The sequence below is a fragment of the Corvus moneduloides genome, chromosome 2 (genome assembly GCF_009650955.1).
Source record: "Corvus moneduloides isolate bCorMon1 chromosome 2, bCorMon1.pri, whole genome shotgun sequence".
NCBI classification, from domain to species: domain Eukaryota; kingdom Metazoa; phylum Chordata; class Aves; order Passeriformes; family Corvidae; genus Corvus; species Corvus moneduloides.
Window position 1 is genome coordinate 67,240,361 of NC_045477.1, and position 9,393 is coordinate 67,249,753.

Below are 9,393 nucleotides of genomic sequence, written 5' to 3' on the forward strand. Positions count from 1 at the left end.
AACATTATTAATTGTTTTTTTGGGGTGGGGGAGAGGAAGTGTTTTTAAAAGTCCGAGCCCTTGCTTGAAAAGTTTCAGCACAGAGCGGAATTTTGTAGTTATAAACTCTGGGTAAGAGGGGGATGTTATAAATGGAAGTGCTGACACAACCTTAAGTATAGCGTGTAAACGGCTATGCTATAATATCCATTAAGCAGAAAGAAAAATAAGATGGCTGATCAATAATTTATACAAAGAGTACCAACTGCAGACATAATAACTGTAATGTTTGCAAAGCAATCTCTCGCTCTCCAGGCTTAACAGTAAACTAGCGGGGCTGTTAATTTCCAACTCCTACAGGTAAGAGTACAAACAAATTACTTAAACTTGTATTTTGCTCGATATTTTGCATGCCTCGGTAGGATAAAATACAATTTAATTACGATGCTGGGGCTTGGGCTGATTGAGGAGCCTCCGCCTCCCTCCCCCTTTCCTCCTGCTCGCCCGCCTGCTTCTCCGAAGGGACCTTCTTGGGCAAAGCTCAGCCCGAGAGACAGGAACTGATTGCTTGGACGGGCGTTGTAAACGGGTCGACTTTTGGGTCACTGTACTTCTTCGGAGAGTTATTCATACACGGAAACAAAATGAAGCCATTTAACTTCAAAAGAAAGTTACAAGGTTTTCCAGTGCCACGAGCTGAAACACAATACCCCCACCGGCCCGATAAGCATCAGCTGTCAGAGGACAATGCACTGGCTTTCCATGCATCAGGCTACTGGGGAAAAAAAAATCTGCTTTAGGGAAAACCAGTGCTTCTTCCACTATCATAAACGAGAATAGGCAAGCAACTGATCTCTTCATTGACATGGGAGCGTTATCTCCCATTTCTGTCTACTGTATTTAGGTAGCAAAGCAGAGGAACGAAGTCTGAAAGTTGCTAAGTAGACTCCTATAACGTGCCCAGGCTGGTTTTTTTGCATGTCTCTTGCAATAGTACCGAAGAGATCACTTCTTTCTTAAATAACAAGAGGTAAATGTGTCAGTGGAGGACGTTTTTTGAAAATTCTCCCCCATGCCAGCCTGGACAAAATACCTTTCTTTAAAGTGGCGTGCACAGCTCTCCGACAGCTTCAGCTGTGCTTCTTTGGGACGTCACGGGTGTTTTGTGTAGTAAAAACAGAGTAAGAAAGCCAGAGACACCTTAATTCTGAGCCCTGAGCTGTGTCGCGGGGTGCAGCTCTACGGGGTACAGATTAACAAATTTAAAATAAATAAATAAAAGCTGTAATTTGCCTACATGCCTCGTGCTTGTTACCAGTGACCTCTCCCAGTTCAGCTTCAATCAAGTACAGTAACATCAATGACAGCTGTGCAGTCCGCAGGCAGACGGAGTCCTTCGCGTGAAGGCAGTGGTTCCGCCGCCCCGGCTGCCCCCGGTGCCCGGCTGGATGCAGTGTGGAATATCGCTGCTGGGAGGAACGGAACGGAAAGTGCAGCGCCCACTAGTGCCCGTGCGGGCGGGGCAGCGCTCCCTCCGCGCCCCGCCGCACCCCGCGGAGAAACCCTTTCTGGGAAAGGAAATGTGCGTGGAACTGGGGAATGTGGTGCGGACAAAAGAAGGTTTAAGCCCATCTGTGGCTAAAGTAAGGGTTTGTTTCGCCATTGTCTAAGTGTAAACTTAGAAAAAGCAGAAATGGAAAAGTTGTCTTTCCCCTGCTGCTCCCCATCGGTCTGAGGAGGTGTGTGAATGGGGCAAGTGTTTCACAGGCAGCATCTTCACACTCATAGTGAAGGGAACTGGAAGGGCTGCCTGGCTGTAAAGCCTTGATGGGAAACATGAACAACACCAGACACACTTCTGAGCTTTGGATAACCCTCACCCCCCCGCCCCAACACTTGAAAACTACAGAAGATTTGTGAGGTATTTCCATTAGGACCCATTCTTTTCTCAGGTGTTTTGAGGTTGTGCTTTGGGGCTTTGTTTATTTTTTTTATACACATGAGAGACTGTTCCTGGGCAGCATTTTGATTTTCTTGGAGATTGTCTGATCTCCTTGATGTGGAGATGAAGATGAACTTTGCAAGGAAGGCAACAAACAGCCCTCTGGATAGAAGATACCAAGCAGATAAGCTCAAAATAAACTTTTGCAATGGCAGTGAATGTCTCTTGTATTTACTTATTATTTGTTGTGGATTGGGCTACTGGTTAATGTTCCCAGTCAGTTCCAAGCACTTACAATGGTATCCAGCATAATATAATTTCCCATAAGGGTTCCCAAAGCTGTAAGAGGCAGCTTTGGATTATGTCACACACACTGGAGAACAAGTAGGTGACAATGAACTAGACCTGTCTTCTTCTAACTCTGTCATGAAAAGCTTTCAGTAAACCATTGGTTCACATTGTATAAATGTCTTAGGATACTAAGACCTTGTTTAGCAGAGAAGGAAAACTCCAAATATGTTCACAAGCACCTTGGGCTCAAGGTCTAAAATCCTCTGGTGGATGACGAAAGGCAGACCAGGAATAACATGTATCTCTTCTCTACCTCTACTGGACAGCCACACCTTTCCCTTATTTGTGCTGGACATTCTTCATCAATAATAAGAACCAAAATATACACCTAAATAGTTCCCTATGCCAAAAATTTGTTACACAAACCCATAAATATGGAAGGCATTAAATACCAAACTAGTTTAAAATAATTTGCAGTGATTTCTGATTTTCCCTATTTTCTCATTTCCAAAAAAGAAAAAACATCCACTTATTTTAAAACAGGATAACACTTGGCATGGATATAAAGCATTTTAAAAAGTTCCTATGTCTTTATGGTAGGGTAAATGGGGTAGTAGGGCCAAAATAAGTTCCCTTATAATACAGACGAACTGGTTGTGGATAATGGTGAAAGACTTTTATTAAGACTGTTTGTTTGAATTCGCTGTTGTCTGTTCCTCCTCAGTGCTCAGTGATTTACATGCAATTGAAATTTATTAATATGAATACTGGGTTTTAAGCTTATGTATTTAAGTCCTTATACCAAGTAAATTCTTGGAATATGTATCCAATAAAAATAGACTTATAAAGATAGCAGTTCTGCAATACATTCATAGCTTTGGGTGCAGCTGTAGTTCTGTAAGTAGGGACTTAATATTGGAAAGCAAGAATTTGAGTCACAAAAGAGTAAAAAAAAAGAGACCCACATTTTATCCTTATACTTTGAAAGGAAAAGGAAATTTTCAGGGAAAAGCAGTGAATACATTGGAGTAAGAAACAAATTTAAGAAAATCGTAAACATAAAAGAAGGTGAATTACAATAATTAAATTTTATCCACACAAAATACTTTTTAGTCAGAAGTATATAGTAGCAAGTTTGTTTTATTAAAATTTGTGCTTCTAAACATGTGAGTATAAACTTAAGATGTAAATTTCAAAACAAGAAAAATGAACTACCACCATTTAATTGCTTTCATCTAGCTGGTTAGAAAGAGTTTTAATTGTCGTGCTTTTGCTTAATTACACCCTTCTATCTGGTGATCAGTCTCAGGCAGTTGAGGATTGTTCTGTTTTCACACGTGAAGAGGGACAGGGCAACTTAGATCCACAACAAAACTCAGGTTCCACACTCGTACTGCCAATTGTCTCATGACTTAGTAGGTGCCAAAATCTCCTAGTACATAAGCTCAGGCTGACACAATTCACCAAGTGAGTAGGTTTCCGTTGTTGGCCATGCAGATGGAGGCACAAATCTCAGAGCTGCTGGGGGTTTTTTGAAGAGAGAATCCATGCCTAAACACAAACAGCCTTGGCTTGGGTTCACTACATTCGCACAAGTGGACCTTCAAGGAAGGTTAAGCTAAAATGAGGCTATGTGCTTCTGTGTCCATATTTGCATTCTATGGTACAGCTAATAACCAGCTGGGCAGGCCACTTCCAGGGTGGGAAACCAGTTTTCATGCATCCAGCTTCTATTGTTCCCACAGGACAAGAGAACTAAGCCAGGTTTCCTACATGGCAGCAATGAATGTGAGCAATCAAATGTGAGGTCTGCAATAATTAAGGTTTCACTGGTTCTTCCTTGGAAAATTTAGGCCGGTTGACAAATACGCTACTACCAGGAGGAAGACTTTCCTTGAGAAGTAAGTGGAGTCTCTTAGTTCTCAAGGAAAATGTGTCATCTTGCTGAGAAAAGATTTTAAGGGCTGAATTCAACCACACCTGCTGTGGGGTTTTACAGTGTCTTCACTGTCAATATCATGGAGCACCCCTTGCTGAAAATGAAGGCCTTTTGTTCTCGGCTGGCAAAGGTGTCCTCTCTTGAAAGTGGGACCCCTCAGTAGTTTAGATACTTCTAAAATGTTCTTCTGTGGCTTTTACTTTCAGCTGTAATCTGTTCTATCTACAGCCATATTCAAATGAAACATTTTCTTAACAGCCCTAAGGTTTTTTTTCCTACCAAACTGAAACAATTACAAGGAAAATAATGCAGATAGAAGTATATATAATTGAGAAAGTGTTTTGTTTAGAGCGTTTTGTTTCCTACTGATATAAACTTAGAATTCAGCATACAGTTTACAAGTAAGAGCTGATAGCTGAATACTTTTAAACACAGTGATATATAATGGCTGCTGTAAACACAGTTTTGGAGGCTAGGTTTATGCTAGCAAATTAAACTTGCCTGGGAATGCAATAAAGCCAACTAGCACATATGCCTATTTGTAAACTTTTCCTGTTCAAAAGAAGGCAGCAGTAGCAGCCTGCCAGCTGGGAAGGGTCTCTGGGATGTGCAGCCTCCCTCTCCTTCAAACTGCACCTAGGAATTGGGGTTTAGGATGCTTAAAGTGTGCCGAGGGCAATTCAAAGAGTTTTACAGTGTAGACCATCATGTTCCATGGAACATTCCTGGCACTAGTGCAAATGTAGCTTGAACTGTTTTATATTACAGTAACTGTCTTAAAACATATATTCACATTGGATGTTTTTATAGGTACAAGCTCTTGATCTTGCAATCTTTACATGGGCAACATTCCTATTGACTTCTAGAAATGAAATCTTAAAAAAAAAAAGTTTCCTTCATTAGTGAGGAATCTAGCTTTGGTTTATAATTAGAAAAGAAAAAGGAAGTAAAATAATAACACAGGAGGAGCTTGCTAAAATGCTCCCTTAAACAGTTTTCCAATGGCATTAAAGTATTACTCATGAATACGGGTCCTGCTTAATTAATTTAGCAGCCTAGACTAGAGATTCAGGTTTTTGTGTTCTTATGCTTTTGTGCTGGGTATTTGAAGCTGAAAATGTAAATATGAATGCATTTTCTATAAGAGTCTTCTAGAAAAATGTTAGGGAAGGCAGGGCACATTCCTTGCTGGGTTTTATGTTAGATTCTTTACACTCAACGTCAGTCCCAGAAACCAGCCTGGGGAAGTTAGAGTCTTCTTGCAACAGGTTGCCTGCTGTTAAATTTATAGGGCTATTTGTAACTTTTATTGATAGGAACACCATAAAAAAGCATTATGCAAAGGGACCAATGCATTTATTTGTGTGTTTTCCCCCAGTTGATATGAACTAACACAGTATTGGCCTGTTTGGGAGTCACATAAATACAATGTCTTATACTTCTTTTTACAGCTGTAGCTTGTCTTGAATAGTCAGATGTATATAAAATAACAGGGGAAAGATTATTCTTTAGAATTTTCACTTTGCCATTTACAAATCAATGATGTTTGCATCTGTCTTAACACATTAGTGAAGTGGCCTGTAAAGGAAGACAGTGTTACAGATTGAGCTGAAAAACCGTATTGAGAAGAAAAGTATTTCTAGTTTTATTCAGAACCAGCAGATACTATGAATGATATACATGACACTTCATAAATAATAGCATACCAAAAAAATCAGGAGGAAAATTACTTTTTGACTCAGTCTTGCAGTCAATTGATATTTTTCCCAAATAAAAATTTCAGGGTCAGTTTTGATAATCTAATCCTACAAAGGAGAATAAAATCTTAGTGTCTTCCACTTGAACAGCTTTCAGATAGCAATTACTGATTGGAGGTCTGTTAGAAAGATTTATTTGGGAAATGGTTGACTTTCTGCAGCTTGTTTTCCCGCAGACAATGTTTTTAGTTCTCATCTCAGAAACATTTTTTAATGACAAATCCCTCAGTTACTGATGGAAAGAAAAAACCCCTAAACTTATGCTCTTTAATTTGCCTCATCACTCATTGACCTCTCATGTAAATTCTAGCAATCTTCAGTTCATCGCCTCGCTTCTTGGGGGACACTATAATAATGCAGAAAGAAACATTATTGCTTGCTGCTGAGTAACAGTACAAAACTTGGTTAATTAAAAAGACTAGGCAAGCAAGGTCCTTGTGTCTGTGAGAAGTCTGAGCTCTCTTTAAGGCTCAGTTATTTCTCTGATAACCAGCGATTATCTTTTTCACAGAAGCAATTCCAATAAGACAAAGGTGCCCTCTGTAGGGGACAGGCTGTAAATGATGATGGGGAGCTGGAGTTTAATATTTGCAGAATGTGACAGAAGAAAGTAACTTCTTAGCACTCTGGCTCCCTGAGAGGCACTACAGATTAAATATTATGTAAACATGAAACAGTGCAAAAAAAAACCAAAAAACCTACAAAACCCCTATGCTTTAAAATAAAGCAGAAATCAATACTCTCAACTACAGGTAACAACTAGAAGTTTTGCAATAAGCTGCCCCAAAGCTATGTAGCACAGTGAAAACTGCTCTGCAAGAATCTCCTGAATAAAAAGAAATATGAATTTCAGTCAAAGGAACTTTATAGAAATAATAGAATTCTGAAAGCAACATGCTTAAAGAGTCTCTGTAGCATGTACTAAAAAGTTTACCACAGAGCAGATTCATTAACTGTCCCAGACAACTTGCATATTGCTTTCTGAGAAATTACCTTAGTTAGCATGCCCACAGACACACTTTAACTGGTGTGCAGAATCTCTAGCAGCTATTTGCAATTATTTTGGGAATTCTTCCCTCCATTTATAATGGCAACTAATGCCAGCCCAGAGAGACACAGGAAATTCAACACTAGATGTAGTTCATTGCTCATTATTAATTATTTTTTTAGGCCTCATTTTTATAATCTGTGAGGATGACCTGCAGTTCCTGTTATCTTGATTTTCTCTCTCCCTGTCACCTTTTCTTTTTATTTTTAAAATTTATATATACCCATACTTCTGGAGTAACAATTGCTTTGCATATAGCACCCTGCATTACTATGTAATGAACTGCAGCATGGAGTGGGCAAACCCCTCAGAAATATGTTTTATCCTCTGTCTGACTTTACTGGAGAGTCAAAGAACCAGAATGTAGTTCTAGTAGTTAATGTGCTATATATGTTGATTACTACAAAATACTTGACTAAACCATAGTTTAGAAAGTGAAGATCAGTGCTGTAAATGTGCAGTCTATTTTATATATAGACTCTAAATATGCAGCCTACTTCTAAAGATGACTGTAAAGAGAAGGGTGGGCTATGGTCACCTGTAGAAAAGTTGAGGATAGGAAGTTTTTAAAGCTATGGATTGGCAAAGGTGTCTGAGACTTTTTTTCTTGTCTAGATCATCAGTAAGGGTACATTTTCCTAGTCCATAACATCAAGCCTGACTGCTTTTCTGAAGGAGGATTGAAGGAAAAGGACAATGTAAACCTACGACATTGCCTTTCCTAATCAGAGGTTCTGGTCAAAGAGAGCTTGTTCCTTTCTTTACCCACTGTAGGAAATGCTTGTATGAGCGATGTATCCCATATTTGAACCATGTAAACATCAGATTAATGCTTTGTTTTAAGTATTATCTGAATCAGTAAGCTTTTTTCCTTCAATCTGTCAAATAGTGTTGAACCTCCCAGTCCCATTTAAGAGAAGTAATTTCTCTACGCTACTTTTTGATCTTCAGGGCATGCCTCCAAGTCTATTTACATAAATAAACGTTTAGGGAACGACTGAGATTATGGAGCTTTGTGGACTTTTGGTGTGCCCTCTTCACATCCTGTTGCTTACCCTGTGAATCAGATCTGACACTTAGCAGGGTATTCACTTTACCTTCTCTCACAGCCAAAATGAATGCAACATAGAGGACAAAAGTGGGGATCCTAACTCAATGGGGAAATTCTTGTAGATGCTGCCATTCTATGTGAATGTCCTTCACAGGTCAAATGACATTCTTTTCCCCTGACATAAAGCACATTTACACTGTAATATCCCTGGAGTAAACACTGTCTTACCCTGCTTAATTGTTGCATCTTTAACAGAAGTCCATGGTTATATTTGAATAGCTATCCTGAGGTCTGAAAGTTACCTCAGGGTAGGTTTCTTAGAAGTCTTTCTTGGCACTATCCAACTCTTTAACTAAACATAGGACAAATATCCAAGGGTATTTTTTCCTTTTACTAGTCATCTTGCCTGTGTTTAAACATGCAAGCTGGATCCTTCTAGTTTATTTCATTGAACCTTCCTAGTCCTTTTATAAGATTGTATTTGCAGTTGCAAAGATACTATTGTATCTTCTGGAAGATATATAATAAATATGAAAAGCAATGCTTTTCAAGCATTGTATTCTTTTGTCATTTTTTCCTGTAAGTTTTTTTCTTTTAGATTTTTATTTACTACTAGAGGCTGCCAGTTATTCTATGGCAGCTGCTTCCAGACAGTACTCACACAACCTATCTTTAGATAGTTCATGTGTCAGAGGTAGGAGCCTGGTCTCCTTATACAGTCAGTGAAGAGAAGTATGCATATTCAGTGCAGAGATTCAGAAAACCTTAACTATAGCCTCTAAGCTGATATTGTGAAAAACATCCTAGGTGATCTGAGACAGGCCTCTATCACATGTGGACTGTAAATATGTCAAGTTTCTCTTTCATTTAAGGTACCCAATTAATATTTAATCTTCTTTTCTTAATTCTATCACTGGTCATTTCTTTGTATCCACTTTTCCTGTTTATTGTGCCATCTTTTAGTTGCTGTGAACAAAGTGACATTTTAAATGCTTCCTCAGTGACCAAATTTCTTCTATTTTTAAAGAGTCATAATCATCTTTGACTTGGAAAAAGCTATGGTAAATCTAAACACACAATTTCTGATTTTCTGATGTCTTTTTTCTCTTTTCTTCCTTTTTGTCCCTTTTTATTTTCTTCCCATTAGCCAAATCCAGCTTATTTCCTATTCCTGTAAATGGCTTGACCCTTTCTTTCCAGCTTAAGGTCATACAAACTGTAAAAGTAGAGTGGCATTGTGTAAAGTCTGAAATATCTGGGTTTTTTTAATCTTTCATTTGTATAGTTTCATTAATTTTATTCAACTGTCCACAGCTGTGATACCTCTACCCCCAGTACTTTTCCTGAATGGCTGCCAACTGTCTTTGGGCTCTGCTGTCTGGCATT